The sequence below is a fragment of the Sus scrofa genome, chromosome 13 (assembly GCF_054392235.1).
Source record: "Sus scrofa isolate SSC_HxYL_T2T_F1_AM1 chromosome 13, Sscrofa_HxYL_maternal_Yorkshire_Landrace_v2.0, whole genome shotgun sequence".
NCBI lineage: Eukaryota > Metazoa > Chordata > Mammalia > Artiodactyla > Suidae > Sus > Sus scrofa.
Window position 1 is genome coordinate 91288860 of NC_139395.1, and position 18111 is coordinate 91306970.

The following is an 18111-nucleotide window of genomic DNA, read 5'->3' on the forward strand; positions in this document are numbered from 1 at the left end:
TGCACAAAAGCAAATACAAGGCAATATGTCACATGCTACAATAGTAATTTGTGCAAAACATTGTGGGCGTCTGGAGAGGGAGCATTGCTATTGTCTATGTAGAGGGTGAAGGGAGGTAATGGCTGAGCTGAGTCCTATGGGATCAGAGGTAGTATCAGATGGAGGGAGTAATGTTTGCTCATATATGAAAGAGTGAAAGGTCATAGTTAAAGAAAAGCAAAGATTGAGTTAAGCTGCAATACAAAGTGCAGGATGAAATTTGGCAAATATAAAGCAAAATAAACAAGTTGTTTCCAGACTGGTTTTGAAAACCATGCCAAGTTTGGACTTGATCCTGGAAGCAGTGGGCAGGTATCAAAGTATTTGAACTGATTCTAAAGAGATCAATGGGAGGTGAACTGAAGTCAGATAGTCACAGAGGAAGAAAAGCTCTGAGCTGGGCGAAATGGGGGGCCTGCACTGGATCTGCCCTGAAGAAAATAGACTGTATGTAAGAAATATAGGCAAGGGAGTTCCTGCCCAGGCACAGTGGGTTAACAATTCGACTGCCCCAGCTCAGGTTGCTAAGGAGGCGAGGGTTCGTTCCTTGGCCCGGTGCAGTCATCTAAAAGCATCCAGCATTGCTGCAGCTGCAGCAGGTTGCAGCTATGGCTCAATTCAATCCCCGCCTGGGGAACTTCCATATGCCAAAGGTACAGCCATAAAATTTAAAAAAAGAAAGAAAAGAAAGGAAATATAGGCAAAGAAGACTTGACAGGAGTCCGTGAGCTGTTTGTGTTCAGATGGGAAAGAGGAAATCAGAATGACCCACAAGTTTGTGCCTTGAATAACAGATTGTGCAGTGATCTCATTCACAGACACAGGGAAAACAAAAGGGAAGACTGATAGAGGGAGACAATGAATTCAGTTTTGAACTTGATGAGTGTGAGTTTGTCTTCTGCCATATGACTGGGGATGGACTTTGTAGCCATTAGTGCTTAGATTGGCTAGTCTGAGATCCCCACCTCTGTGTATTCCCTGCCCAGTCCCACACACATCCCATCTTTTCTTCTCACACCCAGCCTACTTTTCCAATGTAGGTGTTGAGGTGGCTTATTAACTCATCTTGGAACTATCTAGGCATTGAGGCGCCATGCCACCCCTCCATTCCACTTCTTCTAACCTTTAAACTCCAAAGTCTCACTGTTGTGGACAAAATACTAATCCTCATAGATATCCTGACCCCTGGCATCTGTGAATGCGTTACCTTTCCTAAAAAAAAGGGACTCAGCAATGCAATTAAGTCTAAGAACCTTGAGATAGGAGATTATCCTAGATTATCCAAGTGAGTCCAACCCAATCACTTAAATCCTTAATGACATAGTACCTTTCCAGCTTTCCAGGCTGCAGAGAATCAGAGTGATGGCCGTATGAAAAGGACTTAGCTTACTACTGCTGGCTTGAAAGATGGAGGGGCCAGGAGCCAAAGAATGCAGATAATTTCTAGAAGCTGGAAAAGGCCTTGGAGCCTCTAGAAAAGAACACAGCCCTCCTGATACCTTGATTTTAGCCCAGTTATACCACATCAGATTTCTGCTCTACAGAGCTGTAAAGATTATAAATTAGTTTTAAGCCACCAAGCTTGTGAAAATGTGTTATACCAGCAATACTCACAAAAGCCTACCATTTCATTTTAGGAATGCTCCAAATTTAATCCCTTATTGGAAGCAATTGACAGTTGTTCAAAAAGAGTCCATAAGAAGGAGAGACCTAGGGTTCCCCTTTAATATTAACAGTCCTGGGGTTCTGAGAGGGCCAAGGACTCTCCATGATAAGAACAATTCATATCATGGAACTAGAGAAGATACCCAGGGAGAGGGTAAGGATTGGAGTGGGAGAGAAACTCCCATTCCAAGGAGAAATGAAACAGGAGGAGGGAGGGAGAGAAAAGGAAAACAAAGATGGCCTAACATCAGCAAAACCAAGAGAGGACAGCCTTAAGTGGTAGTAGGTACTGGTTAGACACGTTAAGTGCTGCAGAGAGGAGAAAATTGAATTTGACAACAAGCAGTTCATTAGTGGTCTTCAAAGGAAGCATTTCAGTGAAGAGATCAGGCCAAAGCTAGAAAGCAGAGGGTTGGAAAGAGACTAGAGAAATTAAGAAATAAATAAGCTGTGAGCAGCCATTAGAAGAGACTATGCGTTATTCATCTTTATATCCATAGTACTCAGCACAATGTCTGCAACACAGTGGGTGCTCATTAAATGTTGACTCGGGTGAAGTTCTGGAGTCAGCGGGTATAGACCAGCACTTCTCAAACTTTATTGGCATACAAATTACCTGGGGATTCTGATATAGTAGATCTGGCATGAGACCTGAGATCCTGCATCTCTAATAAGCTCCCTTATGATGCTGATGATGAGACTGATGAGGCTGACGGAGCTGGTCTGCAGACCTCACTTTGAATAGCAAGGATGTAGATCACCCCAATCACAAAGCAGTCATGGCTTCTCTTTTTTTCTTTTTTCTTTTTTTTTTTTTTTTTTTTTAGGGCCGCACCCATGGCATATGGAGGTTTCCAGGCTAGGGGTCAAATCAGAGCTACAGCTGCCAGCCTACACCACAGCCACAGCAAGGCAGGATCTGATCTGCATCTGGGAACAACATCACAGCTCACAGCAATGCCAGATCCTTAACCCACTGAGCGAAGCCAGGGATTGAACCCACAACCTCATGGTTCCTATTCGGATTAGTTTCCACTGCACCATGACAGGAACTCCCTGTAATGGCTTCTCTTGATTTCTGGGTGATATTATGAACCCAGAGACCAGTCTGGCTTCTGAAACTGTAGTATTTATGGACTTCATGGTACACATGGCACAGTGGAGCCAAACCTAACACGAAACCAGCCTCAGCACCTGGGAGTGGATGTCTTCATAAAAGGCTTTGTATTCCAAATACTCCCCTTGTTGCAGCATCTTCCACAATTCCCTCCAAACTCAATACCACCACTAACCTCTCCATCACCAACATACCTATTCATATCCCCCCACTAACAAATACCAAGAGTGAGCCTTTCATATTAGTCATGGTGAGAGGTGTTCATGTAACAAGCCTGTTATAATTGTTACCAAAACTCAGCCTCTGTCCACTGGTGCCAAATAGAAATGTGGAAAGAGTTCTGAGCAAAGGAGGAAAAAAATAAATAGCTTTATTGCTTTGCCCGGCAAAGGAGGCCACAGAAAACGAATGCCCTAAAGACTGTGCCCTTCCTAGGGAGAGATTTGAAAGTGGTTTTATAGTTTGGGAGTAGAAAATAGGGCCACAGATAAGGATCAGTGTAGATGCAAGCATTCATTCCTCCAGATGGGTGTCTAGTGGCCCCAGGACTGGTTCTGGAGGTCATCCTCTCTGATTTTCTTTTGTTGGGGGTTTTAGTTCTGCAGAAGAACTCAAGATATTGTTATGGATATTCCTTGAAGAGGAACCAGGTACCCGCCTCGAGGTTGCACTATTTTTCCTTGACTGCTCCTCCCTGGTCTCTGCATCTCCTCCCTTTCCTGTTTAGCAACTGTTTGCACCTGCCCTTTGGAATTCAGGGAACGTCATGGAGGCTGAATTATTCCCTAAAAACAAGAAGTGGAGGGGCTGGCAACAAAAGTCTTGTGTGTCCAGGAGCCCCACAGGGCACAGCTTGGTTTCACAATGAGGGAAATCCTCCTGATGTTACACTTCATTGACTAAGACCCTCCCTCCCTTGATCATTTCTGTCAACAGAGGTTGCATCCTTGCTCTGGTCACACCAGCTTCTGATGACCCACTCTATGTTCTGGGGCCAAACCTGCTTTCTTTCCTTATCCCCTTTGCAGGGACCTTCACAAAAGGTTGGTCCTGCTTGCTGCTTCACTTAATGCTTACATCTGAGATAATTTTTTCTCTCCTGCTTATTGGCTCACCTTAGAAGAGCTTAGGAGGGAGACTCATGCCAGGATCAGAATAAAGGAAACTGAGGAAGCCAAATCCCTGCCCTTCACACCAGACTGGAGTCCTGCTTCAGAAAAATCAATGTCTCCATTTCTTTTCTTCCTTATGACTCAAGTTCCCAGATGTAGAGAACAGGGCACTGTCAATTGTTGATATGACGAAAGAGTAGCTGGAAGGTATTGTGTTTCCCAGAAGGGCCAGGAGGGAAGTTTTCAGTAACTGTCACTGTTGGGAAGTTAGAGATTTTACATCACACTGTACTCAGTCTCTGAGGCTTGCTTGCTACTTCTCGATGATGCTTGTCTAGACCAGTTCCTTGACAATCCAAAGACATCAATCAAGGAAATTTCCTTCTAAATCTATTAGCACCCTCCAAATCTAGGCTAGATTAATAAGAAACACTCATGCATTTATTTAGTTTACTTACTGAAAGATAGCACGATTTGGTGGTTAAGAAAAAACCCCAAACTTGGGAGATGGAAATAACTGATTTCAAGTTCCTGTTCTGTCCCTTACTGGCTGAGTGAGGCTGGACAGGTTATTCAATCCCTTTGAGCCCTCATTTCCTATGTTTGTGAGGATGCCCTGAGGTAATTATGTTTAAAGTATTTAGCACAGTATTTAATGTTCTTGTTAGGAACATACTATGTGCCAGATACTCTGCTAAATTCCAGGCAACAAGATTGACTAGAATATAATAATGGAATATGAAAATGGAATGAAATATTAAAAAACATGTAAAATCGAGGAGCAGAGGAAGGGATTTGCCCAAAGGCACAGGCCAGTGTGACAGGGCCTGGGTAGGACTCAGCCCCCTAACTCTATCTTTGCACAAATCTTTAAGTGTCTGGGAAGATGGTTCTAAACTGGCTAAGATAAGCAGGCATCTAAAAGTGTATTGTTTCAAAATGTGGACATACAGATTCCATCTCAGCTTAGATTCTTAAATTTGCCCTGCTATCCAGCTGCCCCTGTCCCCGATTACTACCTGATGATACATGCATTGCAGCTTGCCTTTGCTGGCTTGGTTGCATGGAAACAAGGCCAGTGGCTCCCAGCCCAGCTCCTGCAGCAGTGTGCTGCAGCAGGTGGCTGATGTCCAGGGCCCCTTGGAGTAGGCAAGGCAGATCACAATTGCTGATTAGAAAAGAAGGCTGGTCAAGAAGGGAGGGGACCATGTCCTTGGCACCAATCCCCAAATGTAACAATACAGACCTCTGCATATAGTGGTCTATCTAGTCTCACAAGCACCATCTAATCATCTAATCATAAGTATATCATGCTGAGCCCATTCTAGTCCCTTGGCAAGACCCTAAAAATCCTACATAGATCTAGGACCCCAGCCAAATCTTGATGCTCTCTTTCATTTATCTTGGCTTCTAGTGGATTACACTACTAACTAGTATAAACCACCCTGCAAGTCAAATACAGAGTTTTTTATTTCCCAGATGTAGAGAACAGGGCACTGTCAATTGTTGATATGACGAAAGAGTAGCTGGAAGGTATTGTGTTTCCCTGTCAACAGAGGTTGCATCCTTGCTCTGGTCACACCAGCTTCCAGATGGGCACCACTCCTACAGCAGAGCTCCTGCCAGGCACTGACACAGATGCCCTGGGGATCAGGATGAGATCATGACCAGGCTCAAACATTTCATACATAAAGTGGAACCCATTGCACCCTGAGTAGGTAGGATCCCATTTCTTATAACTACCCCAAACCAGTCTCGGTTGCTGGGCAACAATGAGAGCTGAGAAAGAGCTTGAATTCAGTTTTCAAATCTGATGGAGGTGAAAGAGGTCCAAAAAAACCTGTAAAGAAATTGAGTCAAATTAATCTTCTTGCCAGACAGCATCCCTCTCCCTTTGAGAATTTCTTTCCATCAGATCTTGAACTAGATTGAACCATTCATTCAATAACTTTGTTTACTATGTGTCAGATCCTTTGGTAGGTACAGCATTGTAAGAGTGCTCAAGACAACAAAAAGCTCTACCCTTCCAGAGCTCACAGACTTGCAGGAAATATGGACAGAAGTATGGAGCATACAATTGTTCTAAACGCAGGGGTCAGGAAAGATGCCCTTGAAGAAATGAGGTCTAAGCTGAGACCAGAATCATGGAGCAAGCTGGGGAAAGAGTGAGTGAATGCCCTGAGGTGAGACTTTATAAAATATTAAAGATGGAGTTCCCTTTGTGGCTCGGTGGATTAAGGGCCTGATGTTGTCTCTGAGGATGCAGGTTTGATCTCTGGCCTCACTCAGTAGGTTAAGGATCTGGCATTGCTGCAAGCTGCAGCAGAGCTTGCAGATACAGCTCAGATCTGGTGTTGCTATGGCTGTGGCATAGGCTCAACTGCAACTCCAATTCAACCCCTTGCCTGGGAATTTCCATATGCCACAGGTGCAGCCATAAAAAGGGGGAAAAAATGATGATGATGATGATGATGATGGCGATGATGGCAGCTACCGTGCGTCTGAGGCTAATTATATGCTGGTTACGTTATATGGATTGACTTACTTGTTATAACAACCATGTGAAGTGAGTGCTATTATCCCTATTGATGGAGGGTGAACTAAGACATTGGAGTTGAGTCATGTCCCATAACCTTGCCCCAGTCACATGGCCAGTAACTGGATTTTAATCTAGCCAAGCCTGGCCCAGGAGCTTGTACTCCAATGACCACCATTCAATCATTCATTTATTCATCCTTTCATTAACTCAGACTGAGCACCTGGTTAAGAGTTGTGGGAATAAAGAAGACAAAGATACTTACTTGTCTCCAAGGAGTCACAGTCTTGGAGAGAAGGCACAAGGGCCTAAAATAGGGGCCAGGCTTCAAATATGGGTTCTTGCACCATCTCCCAAGCCTGGCCCAGCCAACAGCCAGACCCACTCCTAATATTCGCAGGTCCCAGGACAAGAAAACAGATGGACCCATTTTCCTAGGGCTGCAGAAAAAAATTACCTCCACGATGGTAGCTCAAAAAAGCAAGAATTTATTCTCACAGGGTCTGGATGAAGGAAATCAAGGTGTCAGCAGGGCCCCTTTCCCTCTCAAGATCTTAAGAGATAATCCTTCCTTGCCTCTTGGAGCTTTGGGGGATGAAGGCATCCTGGGCTTGGGGCTGCCTCTGCCTTACATGACCCTCTCCCCTGTGCTTCCATGTCTCCTCTCTTAAAAGGACACTAGTCATTGGACTTATGGCCCCTCTGTTAATCCAGGATGATTTTATCTCAAGATCCTTCCCTTACTTGCATCTGCAGAGATCCTTTCCCCAAATAAGGTATATTCTCACTCAAGTACCAGGGGTTAGGATTGGACCTATCTTTTGGGGACTACAATTCAACCCACTAAACTCACATACCATGTGTCCAAATGTTTAAAAGTTATAAATAAAGCTAACAAATTGGAAAATAACTTCCATCTTCTTACCTTGACATTTATACCACCGTGACGACAAAATTTAGAAATATATGCAAAGCTGTGGTTTCATAGGATCAAAGATAATATATCAAGGTTGACCAAATTTAATCATCACTGTTTCTGTGTGATGACCTATTGATGGGCTGATGGTATTTGGGTTAAGTGATAAATACATACATAATTCATAAATTACTATATATGTAATCCATGAAATGTATTTCTCTTGCTTTCAGTTCAGTAAAATCACTATGTATGTTCCTGTAATCAAGAATTTCATGTAATTTGTGTTCAGTTGGCACAAATGAGAATAATGACAACACTCACCTCACAGGGCTGTTGTGAGGGAGAAATGAGTCCAGCCTGCAAAAAAAATAAAAAGCAAATTGTATTCAGAGTGCGCAAAATTGGGAAAAAAATGTCATTTAAAATGTAAATTGAGCTTGAAAAATTGTAACATTAAATTTATTTCTCAAAGATTCTTCTTCCAAAATATTCAGTTAGCTATTAAATTTAGAAGATAAACTGTATAAACCGTAATTTTTAAATTTAAAACATATAAACTGTAATTCATGAATATTAAGTTTTTAAACCGTTATTTAAATCAATCCTCATTTTCAATTCCACTTTTTGAAAATTTGATTAAAGCTTAATAAAAATTTTATAAAAATAAGATTATTTTGCAATTTGAGAATTCAGGACCCCTTTAGTTGACCACATCAATAATCTATTGTTACTGATGGTACATCAGAAACACATGTTACAGCTAAACCTACACATATAAAAATTTAAAAACAACAGGAAATACCTAGTATTGCAAAATATTGTCCAACCACCATTTGTAATTGTTGTGAATACTGTGTTGATTCTGATTATCTCCAGAACCTCACACTGGAACATGATGAGAAGAAAAAAAAAAAAAAAAGAATGTGGTGGCACTTCTAAAAAATTATACTTTATTATGGCAGAAACTACTGCATTCAGGCTGCCTGAGAGGAAAGAATTGACATGCTAATTTGTCTTTTCTCTTAGCTAAGTGCTTCCACTCTTCCACTTCTCCCTGGTCTTTCTCTAAAGACAACAGACAAACACCCACAGTCCTGAAAGAGTTGACTACTGATTCAAGGTCAAAGAGCAGGAAACAAGGAGACGCTTTCCCTGGGCCTGGATGGTATTAGTCCCAAGAAGCAATGTTTAGGTTGTGATGTTCTAGCAACAATAGCTGTATCTCAAACAACAGAGGCACCTGTGTGCTCTTATATAAATTTTAGTGTGTGTGTGTGTGTGTTTGCTTGTGACACGCATATCCCTCTAAATTGTAAGGATTGGGACAGGGACCTCTCTTGCCCAGGGCATGTTCTGGAATACAACTCCCCAATTTCTTTCTTCTGAGTCCATATCCCCCCTGACCCCCTAGAGAAGGGCCCGCATGCTTTCCTCTGGCTTCCAGAAAGCCAAGGCCAGCCTTGGACACTCTGCCTTGGAGTTGCTATTTGGGACCCCTCCCCCTGACCTCTCCCCACCTCCCTTTCCCATCACCTACTATACTTCTCTCTGGAGTCAGCTGACCTGTGAGGTCCTGACACTCCTTTTGCCAGGGCCCTCTGATCTCTTGCCACACACCAGCCTGTCACTCTACCCCACCCTCTCTGCTGAGGCCTGTTAGCTGACAGCCCAGCTCTGGTTGTCTTTTGCACAGTCACTTAAGCTGGAGTCCTGGACCACGTTTTTGCTCTCACAACCTCGGCATGGCTTGTTTTCCCCATCATGGGTTAGTAGGGGCTCCAGACTGGCCTAGCCAGCTAACAGCAGCCCATCAAAGAAAATGTCAGCAAGGTGGATCCACATCTTTCACCTTGGACCGGACACCGCACCTTATTTAAAAAAGGGATTGCAAACGGTGAAGTCTGGTCTGCCAACATGGGATTTGGGGGTGTTTACTTGGATAGTCATTTTTGAATGTCTTTAAACAGAATTTGTATACTTCTCCCAATGTTTGAAAAAAAATCTTATTGGGTATAGTTGACTTACAATATTGTGTCCGTTTCAAGTATACAGCAAAGTGAATCGGCCATAGCATATATATATCCACTCATTTTCAGATTCCCTTCCCATATAGGTCATTACAGAGAATTGAGTATAGTTCCCTGTGCTATACATTAGGTCCTTGTTAGTTATCTATTTCAAGTATAGTTGTGTGTATATGTTAGTCAAAAATTAGGAGGTTGGCCTTAACATATACATACTTTCAATTTTCTTAAAACCAGCCAGTTCACACATTTAAACTATCAGTCTTGTCCTGTGTGTAAATAATAAAACATTGTTTTTCAAGCTAGACAGAAGCAGATTTGAATCTCTTCTCTGCTTCTTACCACCTGGGTAGTCTTCACCAAGATGTGCATCCTTTCAGAGCTTAGTTTTATCATCTTTCAAAGGGGATGACAAAACATACATAGCAGGTTGGTGATGAAGGCCAAAAGAAAGTGTATTTAGTATAGTGTCTGCACTCACTGGGTGCTCAGAGGTGGTTAGTTCTGTTCCCCACCTCCAGGGTCCCTGATTCTTGAGCTGCACTCTCAAATCTGCTGGGGGGCCGGGGTTCGTCAGTCTGGACATTTTATAACCTGGCTCTGAGGGAAGCCCTTCCTTCCTCCTTTTGGATGAAGCAGTCAAGGACCCAGGGGACAGTCTGCAGCCAGGAACCTAAATCCAATAAAATCCAATAAATGACTTCTTCTATTATGTAGAAATCATGGGTGCTTGTAGGTACTAATTGGCTGTCTTCTCTACTTTCCTTTACGACATTTAAGTAGTTCCTTAACACAATTTTATTTTGGAGCTTTCTAATTATATTACTCTGGGCACCTATTGTCAATGAGCTTGCCGGTGGGGAAAAAAAAAATGGAGAGTTATTTATGCATTCTTATATTCCACTAGCATTTATGGGGTAACTGGGATGATCTCAGCACTGCAGAGCACGCCAAAGTATAAGATGCCTTCCTTGCCCTTGAGGAACCTGAAGACTCACTGGTGAGAAATAATAAATATGTGGGAAATGATCAAGTCAAAACTCTATGAATCAGATGGTGAGTGTTTAAGGGGAATGATGTGGGAAAACAATAATAATAATAAATCATAGTTATTTTTTAACTGTTTTTATATTTAAAGAAATAAAGGTGTTCCCATCATGGCTCAGTTGTTAACGAACCCGACTAGTATCCATGAGGATGCGGATTCGATCCCTGGCCTTGCTCAGTGGGTTAAGGTTCCGGCAACGCCATGTGCTGTGGTGTAGGTCGCAGACACATCTCAGATCCCCAGTTGCTGTGGCTGTGGTGTAGGCCGGCAGCTATGGCTCTGAGTTGACCCCTAGCCCGGGATCCCCATATGCCATAGATGCGGCTCTAAAAAAGACCAAATAAAATAAAAATAAATAAAATAAAGCAGATGGAGAAATGTACCCTGGACCAGGGAAATAGCATGAACGAAGCCTTGGCAACTGAACTGAGCCAGTGAGGAGCCCGAAGTAGGTGGAACGAAGGTTCCATGTAGATGTGTGATTTCATTTCCACAAACATCATCAGGCTCTAAATGATCAATATAATGCCCTAGGTGTTTTTTCCTGCCCCCTTCTTTCTTCTCCATGCGCCAATCTGTCATACTCTAGTCTGAAAAAATATCCTAAATACCACATGAAAAGTAATCAATGTCCCACTCAAAAGCTTTCCATGGCTCGCCACTGCCTGCCAAATCCCACAGGTCATTGAATCCAGATCCTCCCACCCTGTGGCTTCCTTGGAGATCCAGGGTTGGATTGAAGGGCAGTTGGATAAAGGGGGGTAGCAAACTGGGGTTGAATCTCAGCTTAGCCATGAGCCAGCTATATAGACCCCTAAGGAACACAGTTCAGGTTCTTCACACCTCAAACCCATGCTTCATAGGGTTGTTGAGGGAATTAAAATATTTAAATACAATTAAAAGGCCAAGAAAACTATTTAGCACATAGTAAAATCTCAATAAATGTTGGCTATTCATAGAGGGGTAAAATTATTGATTAATGGAGCCAGTGGACTTTTTTTTTTTTTTTTTTTTTTGTCTTTTTGCCTTTTCTGGAGCCACTCCCACAGCATATGGAGGTTCCCAAGCTAGGGGTCTAATCGGAGCTGTAGCTGCCAGCCTACGTCACAGCCACAGCAACTCAGGATCCTTAACCCAGTGAGCAAGGCCAGGGATCAGACCTGCAACCTTATGGTTCCTAGTCAGATTCGTTAACCACTGAGCCATGATGGGAACTCGCCAAGCCAGTGGACTTGAAGAGATGTCTCTGCTCCCAACCATTAAAGATGAATTGATGGCCTAATGAAGATGTAGAAGATGCACTTTTCTCATCCATGGATAGTGTAGGTCAGGGCAGGGGATGGCAAGTATGTTGGATGATGGAATCACATTCCAAAACCATGCTAACAAGCCATTGAAAAGAATAGACATGACAAGACATGTAGAGGAGGAGGAGACTCAGCCCAGTGTTTGGTGTGCTGTTGAACCAGCTCTCTGGGAGGAGGGAAAAAAGCCCTAATTTGTAGCTTCTGCTAATTTCCATGGTGTAAATATTCTCCCCACAGCCAATGCCAAGTGTGATGTCACTCAATTGGGAAGAGAAGCTGGCACTGTTTCTCATAGCCAGTGTGAGCAGGTTCTGGCATGCCACTGAAACTGAAAACAGAAAATTCTAAGCCAGAGTTAATAAAAGACAAAACAGTATGTGTAAAGACGTGGCCTAGTGCCTTACAGTGAAGTGTTCCATTGACTGAGTGGTTGAATTCAGCATGTGAGAGAAGCAGGGTAGAAAAATGGCTTAACAGCTTGGGCTTGGTAGTCAGACAGCCACAAATTCAAATCTCATGTTCCCAGCTTGCTAGCTGCAGGATCTTTCCTAAGTCACTAAACCTCTTCAATTCTAGTTTCCTCATCTATAAAGTGGTGATGATGATACTAATAAAATAATGTCTATTTGTAGGTTTACTCACATAGGTACCTGAGAAATGTCATGTTAAGAAGGAGCTTAGTGGAGTTCCTTCTGTGGCACAGTGGGTTAAGAATCCAACTGCAGTGTCTCAAGTCACTGCAGAGGCATGCATTCAATCCCTGGCCCAGTTCAGTGGGTTAAAGATCTGGCATTGCCACAGCTGTGATGTAGGTCACAGCTGTGTCTTGGATTCAGTCCCTGGCCCAGGGACTTCCATATGCTGTGGGTATGAACACAGAAAGAAGGAAAGAAAGAAAAAAGAAAGGCATGAAGGCAGGAAAAAAAGAAAAAGAAAGAAAGAAAAAGAAAGAAAGAAAGAAAGAAAGAAAGAAAGAAAGAAAGAAAGAAAGAAAGAAAGAAAGAAAGAAAGAAAGGAAGGAAGGAAGGAAGGAAGGAAGGAAGGAAGGAAGAAAGGAAGGAAGGAAGAAAGCTTAGCAATAAGAAAAGCAAACAAAAGTAGGGAAAATGGACAGAATGTGTATGTAAATGAGCTTTATCTCTTAACAAATCACCCAACATTTATTGGTTTAAAACCAAAACTGCCTATGTGCTCACAGTTGCCAGTCTGGGCTGGGCTTAGAGGGAGTGGCTGTCCTCCTCCAGGTCATGTTTGCACTCACTGATGATCCATGCCTTTTTTCATGTGTGTAGCAGGTGGCAGGAGGAATGGGATCACTGGGTTCTCACCACCCAGTAGGCTAAGCTGGGCTCATTCATGTGGTGGTAGTTTCAGAGTTCCCAAGAGCAGCAAGAAAAAGCAAGCACCAATATACAAGTACTTTTCAAGTTCCTGGGGTCTCAGGCCTCACATATTCTTGTTTTATTGGCCAAAGCATGTCACATATCTAAGCCTGGAGCCAACTGGAAGGGAAATACCTAAGGGTATAGATTCAGGGTAGGAAATTACTGTGGTTATTTTTACAATCTACCTCAATGTAAGAACACATATTTGATAAAGGAGAAAGCCTGAATGGAAAAACAAGTGTATTAAAAGATGTCCAAGAAGTTCCTTTCCTGGCTCAGTGGTAATGAACCCAAGCAGTATCCATGAGGACACAGGTTCAATCCCTGGCCTTGCTCAATGGGTTAAGGATCCGGTGTTGCTGTGAGCTGTGAGCTATGAGCTGTGGTGGAGGTCACCAAGGCAGCTTGGATCTGGCATTGCTATGGCTGTCAGCTCTGATTCAACCCCTAGCCTGGGAATTTCTATATGCTGTAAGTGCGGCCCTAAAAACAGACCAAATTAAAAAAAAAAATGTTTAATGTGACTAGAAATGAGGAAAGTACAAAGTAAAACAAGATATCATTTCATATCCAGCAGGTTGAAGATTTTTAAAAGTCTGATAAAACTAAGGGATAATGTGAAAGTGGAAAAAACTAAGAAATCTCATACACAGCTGCTGAGGAGCAGACAAATTATGACATACTATAGAATTCAGTAAGTAAAATGAGTAACGTAGGTTCCCATGAATCAATATTGAACACACAATTCTGAGTTTTATAGAATCATCAGATACTAAGATCTGATACATTATATATGATATTTCATTTCTAGCAATATAAATATAGATAATAAAATAAGAAACAGAGACAAGAAGGACGCACACCAACTTGAGAATCATATTTATCTCTTGGATAAAGAGATGAAGAGCAAAGAATAAAAAATAAAGGAGACTTCAATTTTATCTGTGTATTTTATTTCTCAGAAAGTAAAGTAACTATGACCAAAGAGAATATTAGTTGAATTCAAGAGATAGGGCCACAAGAATTTGCTGTGTTTGAAATATGTGAAGTATTGTGCATTTGAAATATTTCATAATTAAAGCAACATTTAAAGAATGACTATCTAATATTCCTTTAAATTAAGGAGAAAAGGTTGGGGGATCAAGAGGATTAAGTTATATAACCACTTAATTTGGCTGCCGAAAAAATGTAATTTTAGGTCACATTTATGGAAATACAGAATGTAGAGAGAAGATATCTACATTCCTGCTCCATACGCAGTGATCTGATCATGCCTGAACACACTTTGAAAAGGACATACACAAATGTGAGTGTGGCCATTCAGTCAACCACACCGCTGGAGTACCTACCTGTCCGTCACTGTACCAAGCACTGAGGATGCCAGAGAGGACAGAAACCCTGAGTCCCTGCTCTCAGAGGCTCGGCTTCTATCCCAGCCAATGCACACAGCAGCCTTAAGAGTACATGGGTTACGGAGGGTCAGGGTGGAAGGTTGACTGCATGGTGGCTGGTACAAACCTATGCCCAAGACAAGTTATGTGATGACAAGGTGGCCTCCCATCTCTCTCTGCCACACTGGCTCTGCATCTACAGAGCACCCTGAAGCTTTAGATTGAATAGCTCTGGGTACCCTCCTGCAAAGACACAAGCCTGTGGGCCTGCCCCAAAGCCAGCCTCTGCACCCCCATAAGAACTTCACCCCCAACCCAGGAATGGAAGATGTGTGAGCCCTCTGCTCCACCCATTAGCTCCTTGGAGGACTTGATCCCCTCCAGGCTGAACTGCAAAAAGTTATTTTTGCTGTACTGTCTTTTTATTTCTTTTCAACCTCCTATTTCCTATTCTGTAATTATTGCCAAGAAATGTTCGCAAGAAACCTGCTAGATTTCTGACAGTCTGTCATGTGGGAGAGATGAGCTCTTCCTGTGCTCTGCCCAGAGACGGAAATCTGACTGGGGACAGTGCAGGGAGGGGGGTTTCTGGCCCCCCTATTGCTAAGGTGGCACCATCCACAGCGGCAGTGAGCTGGCTCCCCAGGGTTCCCCAGAGACTACAGAAGAACACTGTAAAGTAAGTGGCTTACAAATTCCACCAAAGGCTTTCATTTTTTATGACCCTAAATAATCACTGTAAAATATTTGAAAATTATAGAAATGTTTAAAGAGACAGCGTAACCCTGTAATCTCCTCTTCTAGAGAAAACCACCTACTATCAACACTTTGACATGTATCCTTTCAGGGGTTTTTCAATGGATATACAAACTGAAAAAGGGATTATGCTGTATGTAGACTGCCTTACAATTCTCTCTCCTGACCCCTCATTAGGTTATATCTTGGCAGCCTTTCCCACTGCTGGATGTGTATGACTGGCTCATCCTCTATATGAGTTACATTATTCATTCATTCACAAATAGTTATTGACCATGAACCCCACCTCGTGTCAGGCACTGCTGTAGGCACTAGTGAACGCAACTATCAACAAAACAAAGGAGGAGATTTTACAACTGTCAGGAGATTTTATATCCTAGTAGTAAGAAAAAGTATATACAAACAACATGTTAAATATAAAATGTCCAAGAGATACATAAAAAAAAATTAAAACCAAAGCAGGTTAAAGGAATATTATGCAACAAAGAACACTGTTGCAGTTACATGTTTAATTTAGTTATGGAAGTCTTTTCCAAATAGTCCATATCAATCCTCTACAGCTGTGTAACAAAGTTTCCCAAAACTTAGTTATTAACTTACAGTTTCCATAGGAAAGGAATCCAGATGTGGCTTAATTGCCTCCTCTGCTTCAGAGCCTCTCACAGGCTACAGTTAAGGTATCAGCCAATGCTGTCATCATCTGAAGGCTCAACTGGGGAAGGATCCACTTCCAAACTCACATGCTGTTGACAAGAATCCATTTCTCACAGGCTATTCTCTGAGGCCTCAGTTCCTCATTAGCTATTTGCCAGAAATTTCCATCCATTCCTTGTCATGGGGGCCTCTGCATAAGGCAACTTACAACCTGGTGTCTGGCTTCATCACAGCAAGCAAGAGAGAAGAGAGAGAGAGGGAGAAGGAGAAAAGCCAGCAAGATGGAAATCAAGTATTTTATAATCACATCTCAGCAGTGACACACCCTCATCTTTATTATATTCATTAGTAGCAAATCACTGGGTCCAGCCCCCACTCAAAGGGAGGGGATTGCACAGGGGTAAATACCAGGAGGGACCTTTGGGCTGTCCTAGAACCTGCTACCAGATACATGAAGAGCGATATAAATGAAGCAAGAGAATGAGTCACATGAGTTTCTGTGAAAAGACCCTTCCAAGAAGAAGAACAGCAAGATCAAACCCTATGAGTAAAACTGCCTCGGTCTAAACAAGGAACATCCGAAGCCCCATGTGGCTGGAGCTGGGGAGGGAAAGCACTGTGGAAATGAAGTTGAGGAGGGAGGCAGTGACAAGATTGTACAAGGTCATGATAGGTTTTGTGTGGCATGGAAGGACTTGAGGTTTGATTTTCAGAGTGATGAGAAGCCACAGTATCCCCTGGTTCACATTACCATAGTTCATTTACCCAACCCTTCAGTGATGAAGATCATTTCTAATTTTCTGTTTCTAAAAATGTCACACCTGACATAGGTGTGTGTGCATGGGAATGCATTTGCACGGGGATCTAATAGGACACATACTCCAGCATATGTATGTATGTATGTATGTGTATATCCTGAGGCTTTTCTAGATCGAAAGGTGTGTGCATTTAAAAATATAGATATACACCTATGGGTAAGTCAGACTCAAAAAGGCTTTTCCAATTGTCTCTCCCATCAATGTTGTGCAACAGGAGAGCCCTGGCCAACACTAAGTCGTATTAAGCTTTTGAATCTTTGTTAATCTGATTTGGAAAATGGAGCATTTCATTGTGATTTGCCTTTGCTCCCTCAGTAAAGAGGATGAGTGGTTTTGCATCTATTAGGAGGAGGAAACTTTTTGCATCCTTCTGTTTCTTTCTCCTCAGGGTTTGATCAGGTCTAAGAGTGTCTGACCCACTCCAGTGGCAGCTGGCCCTGTGGCCCCAGGAGTTGTCCAGCTGTTTGGTACTGCTTCCCTTTGCTGCCTGTGGTCCCAGGACCCACCAGTGCTTCCCCATTGCTGAGCCTTTGCTTTTTGCCTTTGCCTGAACTTTCTCCCTATGTACCTCTCTCTTCTTATGTCCCCAGCATATTCACAGCGCCTGGTATCCAGCTGCCTCTGCCACCCTATCCACCAGAGCTCAGAGTGCTCAGAGCCCCTCCCCAGGGCACCAGGCAGCCAGTGGATTAAGGAAGGTATCCACCAGTCTACTGGCCAACTCCAGATCCTACAACTAATCCTCTGACCTTGGGCTAAGTGCCTCTATTTCTTTCCCTAAACTTAGGTCAGAAATGATAGTCACTTCTTTGGTAGACTGGCATGAGGATTAAATAAATTGAACTAGTATAACAAGAATCACACCAGGCACTTAGTAGGTGGTCAGTAAATGGGATCTGTCACCTTCACCCCATCCTGCCCTGCAGGGCAGAGACAGTTATCTCACTCATTTGTCTATTCCCAGAGCATCTCATATAGTGGCCTGCACAATACAGCATTCAGTAATTACTGGTGTAATTATCCACTTGTGTGTCAAATAAAGGAATTCACACCCGAATGAATGAAGGAATCACATGTGTAGTCTTAATACGGAGGGACCTAAATGCCAGTGGTTGCCGGGTGTACAATTGGGAATCCTTGCAGGATTTTGTGAAGATTAAATAACAGAAAGTAATGTTTTAAGAAGGAATTTAAGGAATAAGTAAATTTGCAAATAAGATTTTTTTTTAAACCTGCACATTTCCCCAGTCCTCACAAAGGCAAGAGGCCAATATACATTGAGAAGAGTGTTTTCCACTGTCTGATTCTCAGATGGCTCATGAAAAGGCACATTGGCTCTC